A 14379-nucleotide genomic window follows, 5' to 3' on the forward strand; every position below is an offset into this window, starting at 1 on the left:
CCCACGGCGGCGTTAAACGGTCAAACATTGTGCCCAAACACGTCAAATAGTCGACGACGGACTCCCGCTCCCCCTGGGTACGGTGCATTATCTCGTCCCGTAGCGCGAATTGGAAATCCGGGTCTCCAAAGCGCACCCGCCACGCGGCCTTAAACGCCGCCCAGGTCGTCAAGCGCGCCTTCTTACCCCGGAACCAGTGCAGCGCGATCCCCGACAAAAAGAACGGCAGACAACGCAAAATATCCGCATCGTCCAACGGAATGAACTCGCGGCCCTCCTCGATCCGTATCAAGAACGTCTCGGCGTCCTCTCCGCGCGTTCCCGAAAACTTCAAGTTCCATTTTCGCATAATATTGTATGCGTTGCCCATGGAGCCGCCCCCCCACTCCCGGGGGTAGTGACCCCCGCTTTCTCTCGACGGCCCCGCGTGAACGTGGCCGATCGGCCCCCTCGCAACCTCATATGGGCTATCCGGTCGGTCCCCCTCCCCCTCGGGTAGGGCTAGATGGTCCGAGTCCGACATCTTACGGCTCTCGGCCCCTTCCGCAGACTCGCACGTAAACGCGGCCTGTCCCTGGCGCAGTAATCGGAGCGCTAATACGGAGTCCGATCCGTCTGTAGATAACCGGCGCCGCTCTAATTCCGCGATCAGCTGTTCGCGGTCGGCGGTGAAGATCCACGAGTCGTCTCTCCCTCGCCGGTTCATGCGGTCTCCCCGGGGACGCTGCCCGCGTCCCTATTATTTCGGGCCGCCCCGCGATGCCCGGTGTCCGCACAACCCGACACCGGTCTCGAACGCGAAGGTACACTCGTCGTGGATTGCGCGAGAAGGACCAAATCGCCAGTGGTAAACGCGACTCTCGCACGAAAGTATCCCGTCGAATTATTACACTAACTCATACACAAAAAGGAAACAGAGCACAATACCAAAAACATTGGAAGTCAATAGCAAAGATTAGTTATAAAGACGATGTTTCCACCAGCACAAAAAAGTGTAGGTACGCGTGTGCAAATATTCGCCCCGTTCACGAAATTAATTGATCGGCCTGCGAAACAACACTACGTCACACGATAGAGATCCAAAGTTATTCCGAGAGAAAAAGAAAAAAAATTTTCAGATGCTCCGCTCTGAAAGATTAGTAGCAAAACAGCCTCTCCTCCCGAGGAGCGACCGACAATAATAACGGGACGACCAAAAAAAAATAATGCCTCTAGAGCTAGGCTCCCGCGGAGGTAATGTTTGCACACAAAATCGAGTATTAATTCATCGATCCGCCAATTACCGGTTAACACCGAATTGCTGGTGGAATGCCACGAAAAAAGAAATTAGTAAGGCTTCACACGATCGAAAGAAAAAAAAAAAATAAGTAATGAGAAAAAAAAACAGAAACGAGAAAAAAAAACATTAATTAATCGTAAAGCACTCCGACCGGTCTCGCAAAGCGATAAATCACGAAAAAGAAAAAAAAAAGAAATTGATAAGTCAAATCTCTCACCGAAATGGCATAAGTCACATAAAGATAATAAGGCACACAATTCAAATATTCAGCAATTAAATCATCGAATTCAATAACTCAAATAAATCATATACAGCAGCGCACACCGAGGGACGAGAAATAAGTTCGAACAATATTTCGTATTTACGGCGATTTCCCTTCAATTCTCTGCGTGCTCGCAACAACGCTCTTTTCGTAAATCATAACCTCTCCGTCCTTGGTAATTTAACTCTAAGCTCAACGTTACGGCCTCTCTTCCCAAAGTTTTACGAGCGGCCTTTCGGCCGGCAAGTATTTACGTTCGAGCAACTCCGTACTAGCAAAAAAAATTAATAATTAGGAGCACGACGTGATCTACTCGTGATATTGTTATCGTTTGCTCTTTACTTTGGCCGTTGGCAATGGGCCTTTCGATACTCGAGTTCTCTCTCCGGTATTTAATTCGTCGTGGAAAGAAGTCCCACGGCTCGTATCCGGTGCTCCCTTCAAAGGCTCGATAATACTATGAGAGAGAAATGGAAAACTTTCGGACGTTTCTCACTACTCTACTTGCACGCTCTATCGCCACTTATTTTCTCCTCCTCCCTCGGTACCAGCCGACAAACACAAGAAATAGCAATATATCACACAATAAAAGAAAATATCAATATCAAAACACAATATAGTAAATAACAGTAGTCAAAAAAAAATGTCACATCCTATGTCAATCGCAAATAATATTCATAATATCATTGGAGCGTACGCCGCGAGACGAGAAATAAGTGCGAACAATACTTCGTGTTTACAGCGATCTCGGGGCATTCCTTCCGTTTCTTTCCTTCTTCAACACAATAGACTCGACAATAGCTATCTTACTCGCTCGTCAACAAGATCTCAAGATCACCAAAATCTTCCTTGAGCCATTCAACAACACAGCGAACGGTACGAACTTGAGCGCGCTTCGGAATTCCAATCGTTGTTTTCGTCCTCTCGCAAATTCTTGCGCGGCCCGAAATTTACACTTACTCTCGTATTTTAGCTCACAAGAAAAGAAAAAAAAACTTCGCCCGTACCGACAAAAAAAAATCTACAGAGCCTCTCCTGGCTCGTTTAATTTTCTTAGGGAATTGCCCTCGCCACTTATTCCTCTCTCGTCTCCCGACGTAAGCCCGACAATTAACATAAACTTTCAATAATATCAATTCAATATAATTCACAAAATATCAAACACAATATATGCAAAATATCACCAAAAGAAAAGTTCGCCTGTGTAAGCGGGAAAAGGGGAGACCAAAAAAAAACGTAACTCGGAGCCCCCCTCCTTTTCCCCGCGCCAGCCGCTCGACCCGATAGTGCGCGATACCCGCTTTGCCCCCCTCAACTTGAGTGCCCCACGTTGGGCGCCAAATTTTTGTCACGACTTTTCCTGACCGGGAAAGCCGCGAGCAAAAAGCAGCGAGACCGATAGGGTAACCGGTACCCCCGATGCCGTGTTTGTCGCGCTCGAATCTCGGCCACGCGTTATCACGAAAATTGTTGGGCGCCAGACGCGCTCGACGACGCGTCAATTCGCGAAAATCGTTACGCCAAGGTGTCCTCGATCCTCGCGCGACAATCTCGACCAGCTCTGCCTAACGGTAGAGGGGCGGGGTGAAGCGTAAGGGAGCAGGCGAATGCGGTAACACGAAGGAGCGGACGACACACCAGACAATTAGGCTCTGAATTTAACAGATAACGATCTTTATTAAAAATTAATAATCAGACGAAAACAATAATATCGCGGGACGCGGCATGCGGCGCTCCGACAATGCGGCGCCCCGGCGCGAGGCAAACCAAACAGAAACGCGAACGATACGCGGGAAGCTCCCGCGGTAGGCACGCGGCCGACAAGGACAGACGATGGAATCTCCCGCGCACAATGAATTTCGGACGTTCGAACGTGCCGACACTCCCGGCAACTAGAGAACGCGACCACGTGTCCCGCGGGGGTCACACAATAATCGCCGGCCGCTACCGCACTACACACCGTCGCGAAACCGGAAGTCCCGTCCACCCGCTACTCGCGACGCGATACTCGCTTGCGCAAGGGCTTTGCGGCGCGCACGGTCGAGGGGAATCTCCGACGGAACCCACGCGTCTTCACGATCGTCCTCCCCGTGGCTCGGCGCTTCGGCGTCCCGCCCGCTTGCATCCGATATATTCCCAATTAATGACACGATCGTATGACCGCCCTGCGGTCCACGCGAGTCACGCACCAACACAAAAGCGGATGCAGAACGGGCCCGGGAACACCTCGCCGGCCGGCAACCGCTCACAGTAACTTATCTGGACAGGCCACCTCACCGATAATGTCCCGGCGACGTCCTCCCTCGTCTCCAGGCTCGTCCCTTTGCCCTGGTTGAGGCCTCGCACAAGCCACACCGATACTTCACCAGGGACACGACACGCAACTTAACGGTAGGGCCGCTCGCACGCAAAAGCGGGGTGGATCGCGGTCGATCCCGGATCGACGCCGCGACCCCCCGTCCAGTCATGCGCATTGTTTCCGCGCCGCGACCCAATTGCTGCAAAGCACGCAGTCCTGCGTACGCAGGGACGTGCGCGCCGTAATCCTTCCGGGGGCCTCGCAGGCCCCCGCGAAATTCTCTTTCTCCCGCTGGGCCACTTCCCGTGCCGGGGCAGCGCACGCGGGGACCTCCGTTCCTCGTGAGAGGGCTCGACGCCTTCCTCGATGCGTTTTATCCCATCCGGGCTCCTCCACAGCCCTTCGGGACGTTCCGTCGTGGTGTTGGCGGGCACCGCCGCTTTAGGGTCCGGCCGTGGCCCTCCCAGGGCCACGCCGAATCCCCGTGCGGGCCGCGTGCTCGTCTCTCCCGGGCACCGGTGGCGTCCTTCCTCCTTCCCCGCATCGTCGTTGCTCTCTCTCCTCCTCTCTCGCTCTCTCGCCGCATTCCATCGGAAGACGGCCGCCGCGCAAAGAAATCAAAAATATAAGAAATTAATGCTACGCTCGCTAGGTCTGTCGCGGTTCCCCATGGAGATCCCCTCTCGCCTCTCGCCTATTTTCCCCGTACGGCGCGAATTCGCAGCCTGTGACGGGGGAGGAACGCTGCTACTCGTGGCAGCTGAGCTACCACGTCACAATTGATACAAGTAATAAGTATATACATAACCTCGCAGAATTGTTAAAAACAAAATATTTTTTTATTTTATGGAATATGAAATGCTACATTTTGTAAGTTACAGATTAGAAAAATTACCTTTGTTACCTTTAACTCTTAAAATACATATTTCCTGTGTATAAGATATAGATATAATACACAGTAGGTCAAAATGACCCAAAGTCACTTTCAATGGTTACTGCGACAAAAAAATAAATTATTTTAAATTGAAAATTAATTAAATTTTTTAAACATTTAAGATTAAGATTAATCCAATTGTTTTAAAATAAATAATAATAAATTTTATTTTTAATTTTATAAATTTCTTTTCAGGTTGTTTTAATCCCGAGTGTATTTTAAGGGTTAACAACACTGTCTAAAATCAAAGAACATCTAAATTGATTCTTTTCATAGTCAAATAATGTGCAAATGTTATTTTATATAATAAATAATGGCTTCTTTTTTCGTTTTGGCCGCCATTTTGGGTCCGCCATTTTGCATTTCCAAATTTGCACGGCATTCAAAAGTAAAGGATCAAGGAAAATTTTCAACACTTAAACATTTATTTATCTCAAAAAATAAAATGTGCAGAGGGGTGGCCATTTTCACAAAAAAACGCCCCATATACAGAGTGTCCTGCATAAAGTATAAAAGACTTCATGGACATATAGACGGAATCAAGGTGAACATAAAAGTCTACCATAGTTTTTGGATATCTCCAATGATAACCGAGATATTAATTTTTCAAATCGTATGAGAGCGCGCCGAGGGAAGCGTCGAGCCGCTCGAGCTATGAAACGGCCCACTGTGTCAAGCATTGGCTGCCGGCGGTGGGTTGAAAAAGAAGGAGAAGCACGCCGTTACTCGTGCTTTGCCGCGTTTCCCCTGCTTTCCCCCCAGCACCAACAGCCAATGCTTGACACAGTGGGCCGCCCTATAGCTCGAGCGCTTTCCTCGGAGCGTTTTCATTCGTACAATTTGAAAAATTAACATCTCGGTTTCATTGAAGATATCCAAAAACTATAGTAGACTTTTATGTTTACCTTGATTCCGTTTATCTTTCCATGAAGATTTTCATATCTTATGCAGGACACCCTCTATATATATATTAAAAATAACACAGGCACACAAAAAAAGTGGTTGGTCCGGCGGATCAGATAGTCTATCTTTATGTATTTTGACCCGTTGAATCCAAATTCAAGGTCAGAATTGCTGAATTGGTTCATTTTTTCGTAACTTCAAAAAACCACCTTGTAAAAGCAATTTGGGTCTCAAATATATAATCCAGAGCGTGCAGGCTTGCGTAACCACATTATCCGGGGGAAATTCAATACGTATGACAAGGCTGAGCTTTTGTGCATGAATAGTGTAGAAAATTTATTTTTTTTTTAATTATATCTAACTCTTTTATTCTCGAAGGTTCTGTGCAATGGCTTTCTCTTAGGTTTCTTCCTTTTCACAAAGACATATCGTTTGAGCGTCCAACAGAAATCAGCTATCATGTTCACATCCCATTTGACTTAATATCGAGGCTCCATCTCCTTGATGTCCTGATGAAATCTTTCTTCCTGTTCTTCACTATAATCATCCAGATTTTTTGGGAAGTAGTCGAAATAAGAATCTAAGAAATGCAACTTAAGATTCATTAAGCAACCTAGTTCTCTATAATTCTCCACTATTTCCGCTATCCTTTTTCTGTAATCTTGACTTTTGTGGCTTCCTAGAAAATTTTCTGTGACCTTTAAAACTCAGCCATGCTACTCTTTCGTCTTCATTCATTTTGGTGACAAAATTGTCGTTTCTCAAAATTTTACGTATTTGAAGTTTATCGAAAATTCCCGCAATTTTGCATCAGAGATGTTGGAAAATTTTTTTGTAAATTCTGATTGTTGTACCCCTCGTTGGAATACGTTGGGAATCGCTGCCAGAGATCTCGCGAGGAGGGTTTTTAGTCACTACAAACCGTTCTTCTTTTCGAACACTTTATTGTAATGTCTGTTTACAGTATGCGGTTAGATCGCGACTCCGCAAGGCAGAGTGTCGTGTGTTAGGCTCGGATTGTTGCTTCTGATTGACCCGTCCCTCACTTTCTTTCGGCGGTTTATATATCCGTCAATTCGGTTGTTTGATCGAGGGAAGAGGAGGATTGCGTAAGGGCGTAAATCGGTCAGAGTTCCGAAATCTTGCTTAGACAGTAAGTGCTGTCTAAGGAACGCTAATTGTCCAGCGAATTGCGCGAAATCTCACGCAATGCGCTCGATGCTGACTGCTGCAGCTGATCGACTTACGTCATCGTGTTACTGACACCTTTCTTATCGGTATGAGTGTGTCACTCATAACATCTCCCCGCCCCCTGATAAAAAGAAAGTGAGGGAACTGAATTTTAGCTTTTTGCCTAAGATTGCATCGGGCCTTCGTATATCGGATTGTTTATAAATTTCGTTTTTCTACGCTTATAAGTTACAATTACAATAATAATAATTATTACGGTTATTAATGTTGCTGATCCTGTTAGATACGCAAATGTTTCTATAAGGTTGATATTGTCCGCTTGAGACGTTATTTCGTCTAGACTTTGGCTAAATGCTATTAATTCGTTAGAGTCTTTTATCACTTTTTGCAACCGGCACTGGTTTTAATCTTCTCTTATCTTCTTCGCGGAGTCGCGAGAAATTGTAGCTGGGCACATGTGCTACGATCTGGTGCGTTATCTCTCGTTCCGGTGCTCGTAGTGTGACGAATCTTGTGGTCAGGAAACATCCATCATTTAACGTTATCTTTCCCGATCGGTTGAGGGTTTTTTTTTCCGATTCGTGCAGGTTATTGTTATCTCCTGCTCCTTTGCAGTTGAAAATAACCAGGCTCTTGGCTCTACTAGTGTTATCTAAATAGTTCCGTTTGTCACGAGGTATCGGGTTTCATATTTTTCGTCATTTATTTTTATATACGTCTGCAAGGTGCGTTTTTTTGCATATGATATTCAGGTTGACCTTGGTCGCACGTGTAGATATCACGTTCCTGTACGCATGTGCTTAGCTCGTGTTTCTTCAACACGAGGTAGTGGCGATTTGCTTTGTCAATACCCAGTGTCGAGTGTGTAATTTTTGCTATCGTGAACACGTTGCCATGCTCGTGTGCAGGCAGCGGTATCACGTTAACAATTTCGTATTCTGGTTGAGTGATCATCGGAAATTTTAGGATTGTATATACGAAGGGGCTGTTGAAATATGCGCTTGTTCTTACTTATTTCACGATGGTTCGCCAATTTCCCAGTTCTACTTTGAAGGGGAAATGTTTTTCTTTTGCCATCTGTAGGGTAGCTTCATCCAATTCCTGGATTATCTGGTCGACGGGTAATTGATCATGATTGTTGCATCCCGCGTGTGTGTGAGGTATTCAATGATATCTTTCATGTCGTTGGTTAGATCCATTATTATTGCGTTGATAAAGGTTAAATAGTCGTTGATTTCCTTTCGTAGTAGTGTCGGCTTGTTTCTGGCGGATTTGGCTTCAGATTTTAGCCAGTAGATTTTCGTTGTAACTTAATGTTTGCTGGAGGGATTTCAAGTGCCCTATTGTACCGTTTATTATCTTCAATTGTTTTTTTATAACGTGGTTGTTTACCCTTTGGTTGTTTTGTAGTATTTTCATTTGTTTTTCTATTCTTCTCGCATCTTCGGCGTCCATGGTCCCGAACAAAGTTTTGCTTATAGTGCTAATGGCGTTTATTAGTCCTCGTTTGCTTCTAGGGTGTTCATACATGGACATTAGTCGTATCATTGTAGCCATACCCTTCGTATTTTCTTTGCGTAATATTTTTAGTGTGCTTTGGCACATCCTCTCAGTACTTTCCGTTGTCTTTATGCAATATTCTTCTGCTTGTTGAATATACTCTTGTAGTGCGTGCCATCGATGACTGATGCTGATTACGTCAGTCTTGATTACTATCTTCCATGTGGATTCTATTAATTGTAATTTTCCGATTTTCTCAAAGTACATCCTTGGCTCGTGTGCAAAATTTTCGATTTTGTAAAGCGTAGTGTTTTTGATTTCTGCTACTCTCGTGTAGCTCCACGTGAGGAGTCTCCTACAACAATAGTGTAATTTTATGCGGTTTTAATTTTGTTATCATATTTAATTCTGTCACCGTCTATGCAACTTTCTATAGTTAGTTTCCGTCATTTCTTTATCGTTACGGTCTTTTTGTGTCTCGGGGTGTCATGTGTTTCCGAAAACCATGTCGGACATGCGTCTATCGTTCGTGACGGGGAAGAGAACAATCCGGACGTATTTTTTTCTCCTCCAGTCAGTGACGTCGAGAGTGATTACAAAGGACTTCTTTGACAAATTTTTTGTGATTGACGATAGTATTGATGCTGCGACAGCTATGGATCTGTCGGTAGTGCTTCCTGCTGGTGCTGAGTCTGATGCAGGTTTTAATACGGTTTGTTGATTTGATTTGAATTTTAAGATGACGTCTCTTATTATTAATTTCTTCTGGTTATAATCACACGTCACCTGTTGTTTCCGTAGAAAATCCAATTCTAGAATACCACCATATTCTAGCGGAAAATCATTTTTTACTACGTACAATGGATGCTTTATCTGTATTTTCCCTATTGTGTAGACTTTGTGGCCTGTTATCCCGACGAAGGCTATTCTTTCATTACGTATTTTGGTTTCGCCTTTTAAATTTTTGACTTTTATCAACAAGAGTGTGACTCCGGAATCGAATAACATGTCGATTTTTCCTGGTTTGGTCTCTCGTATTGAAAGCGTGACTAAGTCAATTCCGCTGTCTTTGTGTGCGTCTCGCTTTACATGTGTAACTTGATAAGCCGCGGCGGTGCCCGTCGTAGGGAGTATCCCGTTTGGACACGTAACGATTGGACACCGCTCGATTGAACACGCACGATTAGACACGCACGATTGGACACCGCACGATTGGACACAGTACGATTGGACACCGCACGATTGAACACCGCACGATTGGACACCGCATTATTGGACACCGCACGATTGGACGCCGCATTATTGGACACCGCATTATTGGACATCGTACAATTGGACACACACACACATTCACGTGTGTGTATGTAGATTTCTAATACAGTTTACATGGGTTAGCGACTTGGACGGGGTGGGTGCGGGGTGGGGGCCGAAGGCCCCTTTTGCACCCCCCCGCGCGCGCGCGCGCGCGTGTGTGTGTGTGTGTGCATGCGAGCATTTTCTGCACAACATGGGTTTGAAACTTTCCACGCAAAACGAAATGTTCCTAAAAATACGTATATAGACATTTAAAATTCAATTTTTTTTTCTGGCAAATCAAAGCTTTTTTCTGCCAGATGTTGCTAAGGTTAGATAATCTGTCATATGATATATAAATGATTATTCACTAGAAGACTGCGGTGTCCAATAATGCTGTGTCCAATCGTGCGGTGTCCAATAATGCGGTGTCCAATCGTGCGGTGTCCAATAATGCGGTGTCCAATCGTGCGATGTCCAATAATGCGGTGTCCAATCGTGCGGTGTCTAATAATGTGGTGTCCAATCGTGCGGTGTCCAATCGTGCGGTGTCCAATCGAGCCGTGTCCAATCGTGCGTGTCCAATCGAGCGGTGTCCAATCGTTACGTGTCCAAAAGGAGGTCACTCCCCGTCGTACTCGAGTCATCGTCCGAGCTCTCATCGCTACTTGTCATATCGACGTGTTTAATCATTTTGACAGCCTTACTTGTACGTTTAGCGTCTTTTTCTATTTTCTTTTTCGGCTTTGTATTCTGGCGATCCTCGTTTTTCTTTTGAGGTCTACCATGCAGGGTCCAGCACTCATTTCGGCTATGACCGGTTTTCTTGCAGTAACTGCATTGTTGTACTGCTGTATTTACTCGTGGCCTTCCCGTCGTGGTAGTTCGAACCGGTATCTGCTGCTTCGACAGTCTCTTCCGTCGTGTCCGATCTTTCCGCACTTTTCGCAACGGTCGGAGCACGATTATTCCGTTGGGCATTGGGCATATCCCGCTTGTTGCTGCTGAGACGCGTGCTTGTCCCTTTGACTTTTTCCTCCGCGCTAGCTCCGGCGATAGCTTCTTGAAGCGTGTTGTATCGTTGAGCTCGAACCAACGGCTTTATTTCTTTATGCAACCCTATTTGGTAGTTGTAAAGGGCTTGTTCTTTGATGCCTTTGAGTATCGCCCGCTGTTGTTCTATTGTATGATTTTTACCTTTCTTCATAAATTCGTACAGCTCCATGGCCAAATTGTCTACTCTTCGTCCAAATTCTTAGGCGGTCTCGTTTGAGTTTTGTTTCAGAAAGTTAAATTCGAGCTGCAAATGGACGGTGCTGTGCTTGCCCAGATATTCATTTTCTAATTTCCTTTTTAAATGCTCATAATTCTCTATATTGCGAGTGTGGAAGTTCATCATCGCTTTGCCCTTAAATTTGGCGTATAGTACCGCGTCGAGGAGCGTAAATTTATCCGACGGATGTATGTTTTCCATTGCATAGGAGCTTGCGTTCAGAAACTTTCGTACTCAATCCCTCGAAGTTCCGTTGATTTCGGGGGTCATATTCCGCGCTTCTTTTAAACTTAAATAGTGTGTATTGGTTTTGTGCTGGTGTTGTACATCTCGGGGCGAGCACCCATACGACAGATCTAGCGCGTGACTAATAGGGTGTCGCGTATTCCTGGCCGTTTCTTGCGGCGGCGGCTGAACTTCATTTCGGTTTCCAAGCTGGAAATAAAGCTCGCGAATTTCGAATAATAAATCATAGAGCATCATATTCTCTATAGGGTGAATCGGTCGCCTATGGATTTGTGGTACTGCTGATGAACTTCCGCTCTGTTTACTAGAATTATTACAGAGCTCTTGCGCTTCCGTCTCGAGTTCTTCCCGGATTACGCGAGGCGACGTATGTGATGAGGAGCGTGTCAACGGTCCAACTACGTCTGTCCGCGTTAGTGAACGTGTGTCCATATTGTTATTTACTAGACTAAAGTCTTGTTCCTGTATCGGAAACGCACGTTCAGTCATGATAGTTGGAGAGTTCGCTCGACTATCCAAAAGTCGAAGCGCGTTATCGAATATTTCAACTGACGCGTCTTGAACAACGTTAAGCGCTGTAGTGTTGCTCGTGTTTTGCTCGGTCAGTGTTATGCTCGGTGGACATTTACGTTCGATTATAAGCGTGCGTGCTGAGTTCGCGTTACGGCTTATTTTGCAATATCGCGTATGTCGCGTGGCGCTAGTACGTTTGCATTCGTATGCCTCTTGAATTACGGTAGCTATTTCTTTTACGGTAATCGCAGTTACCGGGGATCAACCGATATTTTGCTCTACTTGCATTACAATTTTGTGTCCTACGTTTGTTTCGCGTTACAATTTAATGTGTCAGACTTATATAAATATGACGATAAGCAGCATGGTGCAGCGATCAGCTGAGCCTCGTCGCGGTAGGTCTCGGCGTCGTCTCGAGTTTCACTGTTATCGCTGACGCGCTATGTACGCTCCGGTGTGGCTGGCTTCTTGGCCTGTACAGCTGATTGCTCGGTGACGCTCGGCTCCTCTTGGATATTCTTTTTGGCAGTGCAAATCCCACCGCTGCCATCACTGTTGTACACCTCGTTGGGGAGAGAGCGGTGCACTTGCGCACGGTTCAAATGGCCACGGTGCATTTGTACACTGTGCACTTGGACACAAAAGAAATTTTATTAAAAATGTACACCAGTTATATGCACACGTAAAATTTGGCCACTGATATTTGCACACGAAAAAATGCCCACTGTTCACTTGGACACGTAAAAGTTGCACAGCATTCATTTGCACACTGCTTACTTGCGCACCATTCACTTGCACATCGTTCACTTGCCCACCACTCATTTGCACACCAAGAAATGCGCACCGAGCATTTGCACACGGAAAGATGCACATTGATCATTTGTACACGGAAAAATGCACACTGATCATTTGTACACCGTTCAGTTGCACACCGTTTATTTGCACACCGTTCAGTTGCACACCGTTCAATCAAACACATATTAAATATTCATACATTATGGCTGCGTTTGCAATGTGTACATGGGTCAGCGGCTTGAACGGGATGGGTACGGGAGGGGAGCCGAAGGCCCCCCTTGCAACCACCGTGTGTGTGTGTGTGTGTGTGTGTGTGTGTGTGTGTGTGTGTGTGTGTGTGTGTGTGTGTGTGTGTGTGTGTGTGTGTGTGTAAAGCATTCACTGCACCATATGAGCTTGCGACTTAAATGGTGTGCAATTGAACGGTGTGCAACTGAGCGGTGTGCAAATAAACGATGTTCAAAAGCACCGTGTCCAAATGAACGGTGTGTAAATGATCGGGGCGCATCTTTTCGTGTGCAAATGATCGGTGCGCATCTTTCCGTGCGCAAATGATCGGTGTGTATCTTTCCATGTGCAAATGATCGGTGCGCATTTTTTTGTATGCAAATAAGTAGTGGGGTAGTGAACGGTGTGCAAGTGAATGGTGTGCAAGTGAGCGGTGTGCAAAAAAATGGTGTGCAACTTTTACGTGTCCAAATGAACGGTGGGCATTTTTTTGTGTGCAAATATCCGGTGGCCAAATTTTACGTGTGCATATAACTAGTGTACATTTTTAATAAAATTTCTTTTGTGTCCAAATACACCGTGGCCATTTAAACCGTGCGCTAGATATTGTGTCCATTTGAACCTTGTCCAAGCGAGTGCCACCCCATTGGGGACCGCTGCCAGAGATCTCGTGAGGAGGATTTTTAGTCACTACACACCGTTCTTCTTTTAAATACTTTATTGTAATGTCTGTTTACAATATGCGGTTAGATCGCGACTCCGCAAGGCAGAGTGTCGTGGTTGTATATGGTACAATGTTTTGTGTCGGAAATACATGACACCGCAAGGCAATGTGTCGTGTATTAGGCTCGGAATGACGCTTCTGATTGACCCGTCCCTCACTTTCTTTCGGCGGTTTATATATCCGTTAATTCGGTTGTCTAATCGGGGGAAGAGGAGGATTACGTAAGGGCGTAAATCGGTCAGTGTTTAAAAATCTTGCTTAGACATCAAGTGCTGTCTAAGGAGCATTGCGCTAATTGTCGAGCGGATCGTGCAATGCGCTCGATACTGACCGCTGCAGCTGACCGACTTACGTCATCGGTGCTACTGACACCTTTCTTATCGGTATAAGTGTGTCACTCATAACATAATAACATTCACCTTATTTATTCAGAGCTTTCACCCATTATTTCATAAGCCTTAATTTGATATGAAGAGGTGGAAGAAGAATTTTTGAAGGCTTAATTAACAGTTTATTTATGATGTAGAATCAGGTTGCCAAGACGTCTTTGTCGGCCATTCTTTTCTTAGGTAATGGTTCGTTCGATCTCTACTATCCCATTCACATAGAAAGCATGGATTTTTTGTGTAAACTGATTGTTGATCTAATAATATGGTGAGAATTTATAGATTCCCACAAATTTGCCATTTATGTTCTGGGTATTTAATTTTTTCAAGAATTGTTTTCAGGTTTGTATACATTTCTTTTATCACTATCGATTGCGCTACAGGAATGGAGTCATATACATTAGTATTGTGCAGCAACATTGCTTTCAAGCTTCTCTTAGAAGAATCAATGAATAGTCTCCACTCATCAGACTTGTAACATTCAAGTTTCAAATTGTTCGTTAATCCGAATCTTCGAGAATAAGAGTTATATATAATAAAAAAAAGCAGTGAA

The 14379-nt window shown here is 45.1% G+C and overlaps 1 protein-coding gene across 1 annotated transcript in view; it reads left to right on the top strand.

Moving 5' to 3' along the window:
* LOC105830089 overlaps nt 1-14379 on the top strand; it is a 105575-nt gene that overhangs the window by 90045 nt on the left and 1151 nt on the right. The window lies entirely within an intron of this gene.

Source organism: Monomorium pharaonis, chromosome 5 (genome assembly GCF_013373865.1).
Source record: "Monomorium pharaonis isolate MP-MQ-018 chromosome 5, ASM1337386v2, whole genome shotgun sequence".
Classification (NCBI taxonomy): Eukaryota; Metazoa; Arthropoda; class Insecta; order Hymenoptera; family Formicidae; genus Monomorium; species Monomorium pharaonis.